Source organism: Hyperolius riggenbachi, chromosome 1, assembly GCF_040937935.1.
Source record: "Hyperolius riggenbachi isolate aHypRig1 chromosome 1, aHypRig1.pri, whole genome shotgun sequence".
Classification (NCBI taxonomy): Eukaryota; Metazoa; Chordata; class Amphibia; order Anura; family Hyperoliidae; genus Hyperolius; species Hyperolius riggenbachi.
In genome coordinates, this window is record NC_090646.1 from 329,937,637 (window position 1) to 329,953,942 (window position 16,306).

General features: G+C 43.5%; 1 protein-coding gene across 1 annotated transcript in view; it reads left to right on the forward strand.

The window, feature by feature from the left end:
* Positions 1 to 508: 508 nt before the first annotated feature.
* The window catches only part of PGPEP1 (pyroglutamyl-peptidase I), a 154,249-nt gene continuing 138,451 nt past the window's right edge, over positions 509 to 16,306 (forward strand). The window contains exon 1 of the mRNA XM_068271195.1: positions 509 to 650. The gene's annotated coding sequence lies outside the window, so the exon portion shown is untranslated. The remainder of the gene's footprint in view (positions 651 to 16,306) is intronic.

Here is a 16,306-nt window from a genome sequence, read left to right on the forward strand (position 1 = left end):
ACTCCTCTAGATACAATTTAAGCTACTTTTATAACTCTAACAACCTTAAAAGCACCAACATTCTGAAGAAATAAATTAAAGCACTTTTTTTTTTTTTTTGCAAATGGCACGTTCATCTTATTTATGAAAAAAATGGCTCAAATTTTAATGGTTGGTCTGGATTTCTCCATGACATGAACACAGACAGCAGTAAAAAAAAAAAAAAGAAGAAAGAAACGGAGGGCTCAACTTTATACGATTCAAAACTGAAAGGTTTTTGATTGGGTTAGGTATACAACACTTGAGATGCTAAAAAAATATGTTCTATAGATAGCACAGCTTGTAAACAGAACGTAATGTTTCTGACTTTTCAATCCAGCAAAAGCAAAAGCAAAACCCAAACTTTACATCGGCACACCTCCTTCAGTGCTCTTCTCCTCCCCACGCCTCTGAAACAATTCTGCGATTTGCTCAGACTTCTGATAAGAGGCTTGGTACGCACGGAGAGGCGTAGCCTATGCGAGTCACATGACCGGAGTATGTTGGCAACTTTCAGCTGGGATTCACGGGTGACATCAGGTGACCGGTGTGTCAAACGTTGAAGTGTCGCTGTGGGCAGGGGAGTGCGCCGAGTAGCATGGAGAAGCCGGTTAAGTGTGTGGTTGTAACGGGTAAGTACGCAGCACGTGACGAAGAGCCCTGCAAGCCTTTTTAACTGCACTGTTTTACCAACCTTTTCTTTTTATTGCTATTATTAATTATGCCGTTGTAATGTTTTTTTAAAGAGGAACTCCAGTGAAAATAATGTAGTAAAAAAAGTGCTTCATTTTTTACCATAATTATGTATAAATGATTTAGTCAGTGTTTGCTCATTGTAAAATCTTTCCTCTCCCAGATTCACATTCTGACATTTATTACATGGAGACATTGTTACTGTGGGCAGGTTATTTAGCTGTTTCTAGCTGCTCTGGCTGTTAGACAGCTAATAACAGCTGTTTCCTGTCTCTGAACATTGTTACATTGTGGCTGTTTGCCAGGAGTACCGCGGTCTTCAGAGGTTCTTGTGGGAGGGATTTCAGCACAAAATCAGTCATACAGCGCCCCCTGATGGTCTGTTTGTGAAAATCATTGTCTTTCTCATGTAAAATGGGGTATCAGCTACTGATTGGGAAAAAGTTCAATTCTTGGTTGGAGTTTCTCTTTAAGGTTGGCGTTACATTCAACAATGTAAATAGACGTTTTTAATTTAATTCCCTGAGTTAGCATAGTGATTATACAGTACTAATCACGCTAGCTGGAAGCAGTTCGTGAGCTCGGTGCCCAGCTGCTGTGTAATCAGGTTTAATATTAACATCTGATCTCTTGACACAGGTGCATGTAATAGTTTATTGTACATAACAGATCCTTTTCATAAGAGTGGTGATCATATAATCACCATATAATCCCGTTAGGTAATTCATATATAGCATACAATAACATTTGTAATGTGCTGTTTTCTCCACTGGACTCAACCCTTTTCAGAGCACCTGATTTGTAATGTTGGATAGACAATGCAATTTTTTAATCAGACTGATCAATCATTTCCGAAATGTCTAATCTGCTTCCGATCAAGAAAGGAAACCATTTTTGTGCAGTTATATTATCAAGATAGATCTTTTTCTGGATTGGAAACTGAATGGACACCCTGGAAATTTTTGAACCATCAGTCTATCTGATTGAAGTGAAAATTGCTCCATGTGTATTCATCATAGATTATCCAGATTAAAGGATACCTGAAGTGACGTGTGACATGATGAGGTAGACATGGGTACATACAGTGCCAAGTACATTATTAATGATGCTGTGTTGCTTTTTTTTTTTCTTTTTTTTTTCCCCCCTCTGCCTGAAAGATTTAAATATCAGGTATGTAAGTGGCTGACTCAGTCCTGACTCAGACAGGAAGTGACTATGGTGTGACCCTCACTGATAAGAAATTCCAACTATATAACACACTTTACTAGCAGAAAATGGCTTCAGAGAGCAGGAAAGAGATAAAAAGGTTTCAGTGGTTCATAGAGTTTAGCTCTGGCATACTTCAATGAATGTGTCATTGAGAAAAAACAAAACAGTTACAACTTAAAAAGTAGATTTAACCACTTCCCAACTGAGGGGTTTTACCCCCTGACCACCAGAGCAATTTTCACCTTTCAGCGCTCCTTCCATTCATTTGTCTATAATTTTATCATTACTTATCGCAATGAAATGAACTATATCTTGTTTTTTTCGCCACCAATTAGGCTTTCTTTAGGTGGGACATTATGCCAAGAATAATTTTATTCTAAATGTGTTTTAATGGGGAAAATAGGAAAAATGTGGGAAAAAATTTATTATTTTTCAGTTTTCGGCCTTTATAGTTTTTAAAAAATGCATGCTACTGTAATTAAAACCCATTAAATGTATTTGCCTATTTATCCCGGTTATAAAACCGTTTAAATTATGTCCCTATCACAATGTTTGCCGCCATTATTTTAATTGGAAATAAAGGTGTATTTTTTTTTCAGTTTTGCGTCCATCCCTAATTACAAGCCCATAGTTTATAAAGTAACAGTGTTATACCCTCTTGACATAAATATTTAAAAAGTTCAGTCCCTAAGGTAACTATTTATGTATTTTTTTTTTTAAATTGTAAATTTTTTTTATTTTTTTTAATTACAAAAATAAATAAGTTGGGGAGGTAAGGAGTTAATTTTTTGTGTAAAACTAGTTTATTTGTGTGTAAACAATGCTTAGGGTGTAGTTTTACTATTTGGCCAGAAGATGGTAACAGTAACTTTTTGTTTCATGCGACCTGCAAGCGTCCTTCCGGACGCTTGCAGGAAGTAGAAAGAGGCTGGGAATTTGTTGTTGCTCACAATGATCGCGCTGCTCAGCCGAGCGGCAGCGGATCATTGCGGGGCTTAGATCAACGAACGGGAATGGATTTTCCCGTTCGTTGCTCTCTGGGCGAGCGGGCGGCGGCGTGTTTACTAGCGGCGGGCGGCGTGTTTACAAGCGGGAGCGCGGGCAGCGGCGGGAGTGCGCAAAGTACGGATTTCTCCGTCCCTGGGTGTTAAAGGATGGAAAAAGGGACGGAGAAATCCGTACGAGCGGGGGTAAAGTGGTTAAAGATAAAATAAAAATGTGGAATATCTTAAAAAGTTATTTGTATGAGAAGGAAGATAGAAACAATAGGTTATTTCATTAGTTTATTTTCGATTCGGTGTCCTTTAACAGAAAATGGCTACTTTTCAGTGGGGTACCAATGGTCTGTGCGATAGTGGATGGCCCTGCTTTTTGTTAGCCCAAATGTACATTTAGCAGAGCAGTGCTTTACTTACTTCCAGCGCCAGGAGTTCTCTCCTTTCACCACCCGGCAGGGCAGGGCTGGGCTGTGGAGTTGGAGCAATTTTTGGGAACCTGGAGTCAGAGTTGGGGAAAAAATGCTCAGACTCGGACTCCAACTCCTAATGAATTTAAACTGTAATTAAAATAGAAACATGATAAAACATTCTATTTAACAGATTACCATCATCAATTTATATATACAGTAATAGCTCTGCTTAGTCCACAAAAATGAAATAAACCAATGGAAAAATAGTCACTTGTGCTGCCTCAATAAAGCAGTCCCCGTATTTTTAAAGTCTGATTGTGACTGTATATATGTGTACACAGGAATCTTTTATATAATCTTGTGTATATATACTAAATAACATCTATGCTGTAAGAATAAAGCCTGATGTGTAGCTGTGTCACTAATTGAGATGGTGAATGAGATGGAAATAATTCTGCGCTGATCCTGGTTTATGCAAATGTATTCAGTCCCTTTGCTCATGAAATCAAATAATTTGATATTTTGTTAAAATTTGGTTCGATGACTACGAATTAAAGGGTACCTGAGACGGATGAAAAGTGTTTTTTTTTGTTTTTGTTTATACATACCTGGGGCTTCCTCCAGCCCCCTTCAGGCTATTCAGTCCCTCACTGTCCTCTGCCACCTGGATTTTCTGCTATGAGTCCCGGTAATTCAGCCAGTCAGTGCAGTCCGGCCGCATGCCTCTTCCAAAGCCAGGAGCATTCTGCACCTGCGCAATAGTGCTGCACAGGTGTAGTACACTCCCAGCATGCGCACTACGCCCGACTGGCTCAAGTACCGGTACTGAGAGCAGAAGATCCAGGTGGTGGAGGAGGATAGCGAGGGACTGAATAGCCTGAAGGGAACTGGAGGAAGCCCCAGGTATGTATAAAACTTTAATCTCAACTGTCTCAGGTTTACTTTTGTTACACAGTAGTACTATACTCTTCATATGCACTCCCCACAGAGCTGCAGGGAATCCACTGAGAATTGTGTGCACCTAGACAACACCTCTGTGTTCAATCACCCATAAACCCCTAGTGTTTCCACCCTTCCCTTTAGATTGTAAGCCTCTGGCAGGGTCCTCCACTCCCTAGTGTAATCTACAGGATCATGTGCTCCTGTCCTATGACAGCCTGTACTTGTATTACTGGGCCTACCTAACCAGCCCATATTGCATGATCATGTATTTTGTACAATTTGTATGTATATCTTTGTTCTATGTGTATATCCCTATGTATGTCATCCTTGTATCATTGTATATATTTATTGTCCAGCGCTGCGTAATATGTTGGCGCTTTATAAATACAATTAATAATAATAATAATAATAATAATAATAATAATAATAATAATAATAAACCTGGTTCAGATTGTACATGAAGAATCTCCTCATTCTCCTGCAGAGTACCTGCACATCACTCTTACATGTACCCACAGTTACATTGCCTAGGGCCTGATGTTCTTTGTTCCTGTCTGTACCTTCTACAAATCTGTACTCTTACCAAGGACTAGTTTTAGTCTATGACTAAAAGTATTAGAGGCAGAAGAACCGCCGGATATCCAGGTAACTGATATTGTTTAAAAGGGAATAAATATGGCAGCCTCCATATCCCTCTCGCTTCAGTTGTCTTTTAAAATTCCTAAGCATTGGCAGTTAAGAGATGCATTTCATGTTACATACTTTCAATCAACAAGATTATAATATACAAATTAGAGGAGTTTGAGTGGAATCCTAACCTGAGGGGTCGGTGGATTATTGTACTGACTCCCCAGCCCTGCTGCAGGGTGCGGCACCATACCTTCTGCCACTAATGCATGTCACTTGACTTTGACTTGCATTGTTAGCTGCTTGGAGTGGAGGTATGCTGCTGCAGAGGACTTTCTGTGCGTACTGGTATGCTGCTACAGTAAAAGTCTATAGACATAATGTTGCCAATTTGACACTAGTCTACTTTAGGGCTGGTTCACGCGGACGCTTGGCAGCGTTTACCGCCAAGTGTTCGGGACTCGTCGGCTAAGCACTCCCATTCAAGTGAATGGGAGCATTTAGCATCGTATGGTTACTGACGATTGCGCAAAAGTCGGCTGGCCCGACGCTGCCTTCCGTCTGTTTGAACTAGCCCTTAGGAGAACCAGCAGGAAACCTCACAGGGCACTGTTCTCCAATCACAGTTATCTCTTACAGCACAAAGCATTGTGATTGGCTAAATAGTGTGGCCGTAGTTTACTACAACCGAGCAGTTTCAGGGTTTCCTGCTGGGTCCCCTAAAGTAGACTAGAGCTGCCAATTTTAGCAACAGTCGCTATTGGGGTGCCATTTCAGATAAGTAAATGCAGATGATAATCGCCAACTTGGGGCTACTGCACAGATTTGAATAGTGTTTGCCTACTGTAAACCTACGAGGGTGATGCAACAACAGCATTGTGACTTTATATATCTCTATCGCGAACGCACTGCATGTAGCAAATTTTTTTCTTTTTTTTTTAGCAGTGAATGTGTAAAAAGGGTCATTCATTCAAAAGTTCAGACCTATATCGTTACTGAATATAGACCACAAACTGTTGGGGAAAAGTTTGGCCACTCGAGTCAATAGATTTTTAGCTGATATAATTAACAAAGACCAATCGGGCTTTGTGCCTGGACGTCAAGCGTCTGACGCTACCTTTCGTGCAATTCAGATTACCAAGCTACTACAAACACGAAAGATTATCGGTCTATATCTTTCACTCGATATCTATAAGGCCTTTGATCAAGTCTCTTGGGACTATCTATATGCAGTACTAGATAAATGGGGACTAGGAGGTTCTTTCACCACCTGGATTAAAACTTTATACTCCAGCCCATCAGCCAGTATACATTATGCAGGCTCCGCATCTCCCTTATTTCAAATCCACAGAGGCACCCGTCAAGGTTGCCCCATATCGCCCATTCTTTTTATCATGGCCATAGAACCCCTGGCAGCGGCCATACGACAGCATGAAAATATAAAAGGAGTGGAACTAGCGGGAGTCCAGCATAAACTGAACCTTTTTGCAGACGACTTGTTGCTATTTATCACACAGCCTCAAACCACCATCCCAACACTAATGTCCCTTTTATCCAAATTCTCCTCAATCTCGGGACTTCAGATCAATGCTAGTAAGTCCAAAATGCTTAATATCACCTTATCGCCAGAAATCTGCAACTCTCTAAAATCCCAATATCATTTTGAGAAGGCAGACCCTAGTTTGGAGTACTTAGGAATCAATCTCACTTCTTCATATGACACACTCTTCAGATACAACTATTACCCACTGGCCAAATCAATCACACATTCTCTTACTCAGTGGTCCCCCTATGGTCTATCCTGGTTGGGTCGGATAAACTCTGTTAAAATGACGCTCCTCCCTAAGCTTTTATATTATTTCAGGTTGTTGCCTGTCCGAGTCCCCCCCTCACTTTCTCAGAATGCTGCAGAACAAGCTCAACAGATTTATCTGGAACAACGCCTCCCCGAGGGTGTGTAAGAGCACGTTGTACATACACAAAAGGGAGGGGGGACTGGGAGTTCCTAACCTCACCAGCTATTATAAGGCGGCCCAATTGAATCATTTTCTTGATCTGTACAAGGGATCCAAAATGCCAGCTTGGACCCTATTTGATATACCTGTAGCAGCCCCCAATCAGTTCAAACTCCCATGTGGTTACCCAAACAATCCTGCCCCGCAGGCCTGAGTGCTGTGATGCGCCACTGTCTCTCAGTGTGGGACACGGTTCGCTATTCTCAGAATTTAATGTCGTCAACTCTGCCACTCTTATCGATCATAGACAACCCCCTGTTCCTTCCAGCCTATGAAAACTCGGGAAGTTTCAGGTGGTGGAGAGACCAGGGTCTAGAACAGATTAAATCACTCACTAATAACTCTGGATTACTGTCATGGGAAGACCTAAGAGAGAGATATCGGATCCCACAGCAGGAAAAATTCCGTTACTTTCAATTAAAACACTGGTTGAAATCTCTCTTCCCATCACAGACTCAATTTCCGATAGTACTCACCAGATTTGAGAGACTCTGCGCTCTAGAACCCTTTGCTAAAGGGGCAATCTCAACTCTGTATGCTCTACTGAATGATCCACCAAGATCCTTTCAGCACAAGTATGCCAAAAAGTGGGAGACTGACCTCAAGGGGACAAAATCAAAGGAGGAATGGGAGTCAATCTGGGCCACCACGTCCAAGCTATCTCTAAACTTATCTTTAGTAGAATCATCCTACAAGGTAATGCAAAGATGGTACTGGGTTCCGGCCAGGCTTCGCCACATTTCCGGAACAAACCCAGGTCTTTGTTTTCGGGGCTGCCAAACAAAAGGAGACATGCTCCATACTTTTTGGACATGTCCAATGATATCCAGATTCTGGTCCCGTATATACAGGATGCTGCAAATTTTGTTTAAAAAGACAATTACCAAAGATCCATGGTCTGCTCTTCTGCACTGTAAAATTGAATCTCTCACGAAATACCAAAACGCATTAGCCCATTTTATCTTTGTGGCAGCCTCGCAGACAATGGCAAAAGCCTGGAAAACCCAATTTGTCTCCTTTGAAGAACTGAAAAACAGGGTATCAGCCTATATGGTTCAAGAACAGATGGCCGGGGCCTTGGAAGATAGAGTAACCAAATATCATAAAATATGGGATACATGGAACCATTACATCTCCTCAGTCTCTAACTAGTGACTAGGTACAGATTTTACATCTATTATATTGCTCTCCTGCAAATTGGAGCAGAGACCTCGAACCCCCCCCCCCTTCTATCTCCTTTCCCCTTCTCCCCCCCCCCCCCCCCCCACTACTCCTCCTACCCCTAGCTCTTCTTTCCCCGCATCCACTTTTGTATGTGCTCTGTACGTTTTTGTGTTGGGGCTTCGGCCCATTCTTCAGAATAAAGTCAGGACGTGATCAATAGAGTAAACGAGTCTAGCAGAAGATGGAAATACCGAGAATATAATTGTATCACAGCAACCCACTGTTGTATCCTGACTTAACTGTTGTGATCTGCAAGTCTTGCTTGCACTAATTTATATAATGTTAAATGGAAAACTTTCAATAAAAATTTTTGAAACAGAGAATCGCTTTGCAAAATCACAAGCGCTAGTGATTGTGACTTTTGGTGCACACTAGGTCTTGGGGGAATTGCAGTACTGGTGAGCCTTGATTGCTAGTGATCAAAAATATAATCACCCTTTTCTAAATGGGGTATTGTGTAAAGGACAACTAAACCCGAGAGGGATATGGAGGCTTCCATATTTTTTTCCTTGTAAGCAATACCAGTTGCCTGGCTATCCTACAGATCCTCTGCCTGTGATACTTTCAGCCATATACTTTGAAGAAGCATGCAGCAGATCAGTGGTTTCTGACATTTTTTTTTTGTCAGATCTGACAAGATCAGCTGCATGCTTGTTTTTGCTGTGATTCAGACACTACTGCAGCCAAATAGACCAGCAGGACTGCCAGGCAACTGGTATTGCTTAATAGGAAATAAATATGGCAGCCTCAGTCTACCTCTCTCTTTTCAGTTGTCTTTAAGTCTGCATGCCCCGACTCCTATAGAGCCGTCCTTGTCCTCTCTCTGTGCCTAAACAGCATCTACCTAGCCACAAGACCAATAAAATTCATGAGTCAGTAATTCAAGGCATTAGGTGGCAGCACTAGGTCTAATCATTAACAAGCAAGCTGTGGTAACATTAGATACACATTGGAGTACCCTTCCTGTGGGCTTTCCTACATCATTTGGGGTATGGATTTATTTCCTGGATTAGATTAACCTCCTTGGCGGTAATCCCGAGCTGAGCTCGGGGTATGCCGCCGGAGGTCGCCGCTCAGGCCCTGCTGGGCCGATTTCCGTTCTGAAAAAAGCAGCACACGCAGCCGGCACTTTGCCAGCCGCGTGTGCTGCCCGATCGCCGCCGCTCCGCGGCTATCCGCCGCGTGCAGCGGCGAAAGAGGGTCCCCCCAGCCGCCCGAGCCCAGCGCAGCCGGAACAAACAGTTCCGGCCGGCGCTAGGGGCTGGATCGGGCGGCTCTGACGTCAGGACGTCGACTGACGTCCATGACGTCACTCCGCTCGTCGCCATGGCGACGAGGAAAGCGAAACAAGATAGGCCGCTCATTGCGGCCTATCTTGTTACTTTCGATTGCCGGAGGCGATCGAAAGTACGCTTCCGGAGCGCCCTCTAGTGGGCTTTCATGCAGCCAACTTTCAGTTGGCTGCATGAAATATTTTTTTTTTAATTAAAAAAAAAAAACCACATTGCAGCCTCCCTGGCAAAATAAATAAACCGCCAGGGAGGTTAAGTATTAGCATTTATATAGCGCTAGCATTTATATAGCGCTAGCATCTACACTGTAAAGAGCTGCAGTGAAGTCAGTCATGTCACTAATTGTCTCAGTCTAATCCCTACCGTAGTCATATGTCCATTGTAGTCTAGGGCCAATTTTAGGGGGAAACCAAGTAACTTATTTGTGGTTTTTGAGATGTGGGAGGAAATCCATGCAGACATGGCGAGAACATAGAAACTCCATGCAGATTTAGGTGAAGTTAGAATATTGTGCAAAAGTTAATTTGGTCCCTCCCTAATTCTGCGGTCCCATTCATTTTACTCATTAAACGCTTTTAAGCCCCGTCTACACGGGGAGATGTTGTGGCGATCGGCGGCCTCTTGCGCGTCCCCGCTCGCCGCGCGTGCGCCGCATTCGAGTCCCCGCCGGTGCCGCTTATCTTCCGCTCGATTCCCTGCCATTGTCCCCTCGCAGGGAGCGAGCAGGGAATCGGCGGAAGCAAGATCCGTCCTGTCGGATCTTATCAATCGAGCTGCATCAGCGGCTCGATTGATAAGGAGAGTCACGGCCGCATCTACGTGTGTAGATGCGGCTTAAGTGGTTTAAATAAAGCCTTTTGTTCTCAATGAGTAAAATGAATGGGCCGGCAGAAGGAGGGAGTAGCCAGGCACCAACGAGATAAGAGGTGAGCAGAAGCCGATCATCAAGCCCTGATGAAGAGAGGTGTCTTAGGCCCCATACACACATCAGACTATAGTCTTTTGAAAATGAAAGATCACAGACTAATCTTACCACCCTTCGTGTAGTATGAGAGCCATACTCTACACAGTCTTTTCTATGGAGCTGAACTCCACACACACAAGCAATAGAACACAGCAATACATGCATGCAGCTACATTTAAGTCGTCAGCAGGTGCTCGTCAGCCAATCAGGATGCACTGTCATACACCCTTTACCTGCCATACCACATCTAGCAGCCATTAGCATTCAGGTGGGAGGCTTCAGTTGGACGCAAATCGCAAGATTGCGTCGCTAGCAGGACCGCCCCGTGCAGGCATTCCTCCCACAGGGGTCCCTCCCTAACCGCTCACCTGTCTGCCATGTCCTAGAGCTGAAAAAAAAAAACGTTTAAAAACACACGATTGGTTCGCACGATGGCGAGGGGCCCCGGACCTCTCTCACTGGCCGGGGCCCCAAGGCCAATGCGCGATACCTGGAGGGGAGTGCAGGTGGGACTGGACCTCTCACACCCAGGCTCTGGACCTCTCACATCCAGAAAACCCACCAACACTGCCTCCATACTGAATGATAAATTCGACACACACAAGCAATAGAACACAGCAATACATGCATGCAGCTACATTTAAGTCGTCAGCAGGTGCTCGTCAGCCAATCAGGATGCACTGTCATACACCCTTTACCTGCCATACCACATCTAGCAGCCATCAGCATTCAGGTGGGAGGCTTCAGTTGGACGCAAATCGCAAGATTGCGTCGCTAGCAGGACCGCCCCGTGCAGGCATCCCACCTGAATGCTAATGGCTGCTAGATGTGGTATGGCAGGTAAAGGGTGTATGACAGTGCATCCTGATTGGCTGACGAGCACCTGCTGACGACTTAAATGTAGCTGCATGCATGTATTGCTGTGTTCTATTGCTTGTGTGTGTCGAATTTAGCATTCAGTATGGAGGCAGTGTTGGTGGGTTTTCTGGATGTGAGAGGTCCAGAGCCTGGGTGTGAGAGGTCCAGTCCCACCTGCACTCCCCTCCAGGTATCACGCATTGGCCTTGGGGCCCCGGCCAGTGAGAGAGGTCCGGGGCCCCTCGCCATCGTGCGAACCAATCGTGTGTTTTTGAGCTGAACTCCACATCAGAAAAAAATCTTTGCAAGATGCTGCACACACAGATGCTGTACAGACACAAAAGATCAGTATCTGCAAAAGATCTGTTCCTGTCAAAAATCCATTCCTGCAAATTGCAATGATAGTCTGATATCTGCAGATCATCATACACACATGATTTAACTGACATTCATCTGCAGATCAGATCCACCAGGATGGATTTTCAGATCTGCAGATAAATGTCAGTTAAATCATGTGTGTATGATGATCTGCAGATCTCATAGACTATCATTGCGATTTGCAGGAACAGATCTTTTGCAGATACCGATCTTTTGTGTCTGTACAGCATCTGTGTGTGCAGCATCTTGCAAAGATTTTTTTCTGATGTGGAGTTCAGCTCCATAGAAAAGACTGTGAAGAGTATGGCTCTCATACTACATGAAGGGTGGTAAGATTGGTCTGTGATCTTTCATTTCTCAAAGACTATAGTCTGATGTGTGTATGTGGCCTTACTCTTGAAACATGTTGCATGATTGGTTAAACCTGCAGAGTGACATCACGCGGCAACTTCCAGGGATCTCTGACCTGGTTACCCAGCAGCAGATCACAACCTTCCAGTGTAGCTCCCGACATGTGAGTCGGTGGCCGAAGGAGTAACTGTAGAGCGGGTCTTTCTGAACCACATTTGTCGAACTCCAGACCTGGAGGGCCAAATCCATGTCAGTGTGTAGGATGGACTGAGAAAGAGAGTAATGTGTTCGACTTGATGGACCACACCTTTCCTGATTCAGACCAATCAATTAATTTGAGCGGTGTCAAAAATATGTGAGGACCTCGGCCCTCGTAGGACCGGTTTGACATCCCTGTTCTAAACCTACTTGATGCCCCTCTTTGATCTGCTGCAGCTCTAGAGAGACTTTGTCCCAAGCGACTGAGTATGCTAAGGACTGTGGAGGACTCAATTTTAGTACAACAGAGTTGTGAGTAAACTATCTAGTGCAACACTTGGACTGTTCTTTTTCCATATGCCTCCATAGCAGCATACATATGGGTTAAGCCCCACCCTTACCAATTAACAGGACCTTAGCTATAAAAGAAAGTGACCCCTAGCGAGCAGCATTCTCATTTTTGTCCTCACCTCCGAACAGGTTCCTTAGTGTTTCATCGCTATTTATTTTTATTTTACTCTTACCTCGCCGACATTCCTGCGGCGTTCCGGCCAGGTTCAGCCTCTCCTGGTCGCAGCCCTGTTGTCATGACTAAATGTCAAATTATTCAGGGACCTTATGTCTGGGGTGATGGTGGGAGCCTGATCTAAATGATCTTACCCTCCCCCCCCCCCTTTATGGCTGCTCTGCATGACTTAAATACGATTGCAGAGCACAGTGTGATCCTTCTCACCTTTTTTTTTTTCTTCCTGTCTGCTGTCTGCAGTTGCACAGGTTAGTGGTGCTTAGTTCAGCCTCTCCGGCTGTGTTCAGCGTGATCCCTCTCACCTGTTTCTCTTCCTCTGTCTGCTGACTGCTCAGGCTCCATTATGTGAGGCATCGTTCAGCCTCTCCTGTTGGGTATTCAGTGCTGCTGAGTGTTCAGTGTGAACTTTCTCACCGGTATCTTTTGCTCTGTCTGCTGAATGCTCAGGCTCCATTATGTGAGGCATCGTTCAGCCTCTCCAGGTCCTGCAGCGTCTCCCTGCTTCCCCTGTCTCACAGTGAAAGGCTCTGAAGCACATGGCTTAGCGTGCATTCCGGCTTGGAACGTACAGCCATCAGACCAGGAAGTGATTGCAGTGACTGCTCTCTAATCCCTGCTCTGGACACAGCAGAGATCACAGCCTCCTCGCATACTACTATATGCATTGCCATGTTTGGCTATATATATGTGTTATTTCAAGATATATATATATATATATATCTATATCTATTCTGAAATGAATTTAATCATGGGCTTACCTTATATATTTAATCCATAGTTTTGCATTTGAACTCTATTTATTTTTTGAATATTATATAATCACACAATTTTGATTGTACAAGTGTATTCATTCTTTGGTCTCTAGCATTTTCAGCTTGATACTCCTCCCTGTATTGCCTGATGGAGCGGAATTGAGCCTGCGAAACGTGTTGCAATTTTTTTTGCGTTTCTAATAAATGTGTTTGACTGTCTGAATCACAGTCGTTGTCGTGTCTGCTTGAGGGAGGTAAGACCACCACTTCCTCTTTCATTTTTGCCAATTAAGTTGGTTTTTAAGCTCATTTAATCTAATTTTATAATTTTGGCGCCTCTGTTCATTATATACAATTTCGAGTCCACACTTGGAGGGTTGCTACCCTTTTTTCCTGTCTACAGAGAGCAACTTCTTAATCCTGAGTGAGGTCAGGACAATCTCCCCACCTGCCTTTACAGTGGTTGCCTGCTGGTGACCCTGACTTGTGAGTATCTAGCAATACGAATTTATTGCACCTTATCCAGTACGTATTACACTATTGGGGCTCTTGGTGTTCCCTGTTTTTACAGTCTCCTCGCAGCTGAGCTCTCCTCCACTCCTCTAACAAGCAGGCTGGATACACACAGGACTCCTGCTGGCTGCAACACTACCTCCTCTCTGCCTTAAAGAGTAGCTGTCAGGCTGCAAAAGCTAATTTAAACCTCTATTCTCGTGTGTTAAACAGTTTAGAAGGAAGCCAAAATGGCAATACTGAAGTTAAAAATCTCTCTTACTTTCATTTTTGCTGGACAGCAAGGCTCTGTATTCCCAAGCTCCTAAGGAGGCCGGAAGGACGCATAACAGATACTGCAAATCCATTCTGGGGCTGCTTCTTCTCCCCAGTGCACTCCCTTGGTCCTCCCCTTCATTTCCCTATGCCACCCTAAGGCTGCTTTCACAGTGGGAAGCTACAGGCTCATGTTACAGCAGCTTGTAACAGCAGCCTAAACTCACAGCACTGAAAAATCAATGTGCTGTTCACAGGGCACATGTTCGTTTAGAGTATACAGCGTAAGTCACTATTGTTCCTAGCCACATGGATAATTAATATTCACTGCACAGTAATGTTGTCTGGATCATGAACCATTAGGATCTTTGATCCTGATCTCTTTTGTAAGTCGAATCCTCAGGAAGCAAGGAAAGGGAGGATATGACATCACAATTGGCTTCATACAAGACAGACAAACCTGGAACCTGCCATGAGCTGTCAGGAGCATCATTCTCTGCAAATACTATATAAAAATTCTGTGAAATCCAAATGTGGACAGTGAAATGCATATGTAATGTAAGTACAGCCAATATTTAGCTACTGATATGTGTGTTTTTTTTTTCTCCTCTGAGACCCTATACCTAACAGCTCCTTTTTAAAGGTAAAGACACTGTTATTTGCTGTCCCTCTGATGTAATGCTTCTCAAGCTGCAGGAGGAGGTAAGTTATTCCAAGTATCTTTGTGGCACTATGTACTATATTTTGTCATCTGCCATTCTCATTAAACAGTTATATGAACAGGTATTGTGTACTATGTGCAATATAAATGACATAGCATTCCTTATATGAAAGTATTATCTGATTTCTTATTTTTCTGCTACGTTTCATGTACCTCTTATCTTACTTATTTCATCTCTTGCGATCCGTTGGACTGCATTCTGGATCACACTGTGCCAGAAACAGATAATTCTAAGGTCAATAGCTAAAGGTGCGTACACACATGCGACTATAGTCGTTTGTAACGATCGTTCCCCGATCTTTACCAACGACGATCGTTACAAAAAACGAACCACCGACTATTAAGGCAAACGACGAACGAGCCAAATCGCTACAAAAGAAAGTTCTGTCTCGGCGGATTTTAACCAACGACGATCGTTTGCAAAAGTAGTACATCGTTGGAAACGATCGTTCGTACTAGGCTTGACATGCGCATTTCACTATTTCTCCATGGAACTTCTCATTTTTATGCGCAGGCGCAATAGTTGCTTTCTGTGATGTAACGTTCGTTCTAACGATCAGATCGTTACACACATTTTAAAACTACCTTTACTTAGGTCGTTCTTTCATCAATTAAAAGTTTGTTCGTCGTTCTTAACGAACGATCGTTGTCGCATGTGTGTACGTAGCATAAGAGTCATACAGGTAAGTGACCGCGCTTTTCTACAAAAAAGAGAACACACTTTCTATAAATGGGCTGTACTTTTTTATATACAAGTCCAGGAAGAAGAGAACAAAGGAGGGCAAGTTCCCACCACAGTTCTAGGACATTAGTTCTTTATGTCATCATTTGAGATCCTGCTTTAGATTTGTATATCATCACTCAGGATCCTGTTCAAGGAGCAGGTAAATAATCTGCCTGGGAACTGGAGGATCAGGTCCCAGTTAAAGGCACCATAGCCCCCCAGATTGCTGGGCTTGTGGCGACAGAACCATGCCAGGGAAATCGGTAAAGTAGATCTGTTTCCATCAGATGGCAAAAGAGCCAGAGTTCCATCAGATGCACACATCCAAGATGATAGAGCAGGCTGTCCAGGAATCAATAGACTCCTATATAGGCTCGTTGGTCCCCAAGCATTCTCCCAGCAAATCAATGAAGATACTGAATATCCTCAATCGTCTATGGTTTAGCATGAATCCAATGAGAGTGAGAATACAGATATCTGGTTTCTATTTCTCCTTCATCCAAACCATCTGTGAAGCCATTCACTGGGAAGAGGAAACCCTTCTCCAGGCTAAAAGAAACGTCTAAAATAATTATCATTCTCCTTTCCTGTCTTGAAAGAGATCAAATAAATAAAGATGAATGGGAAAAGGTAAGGAG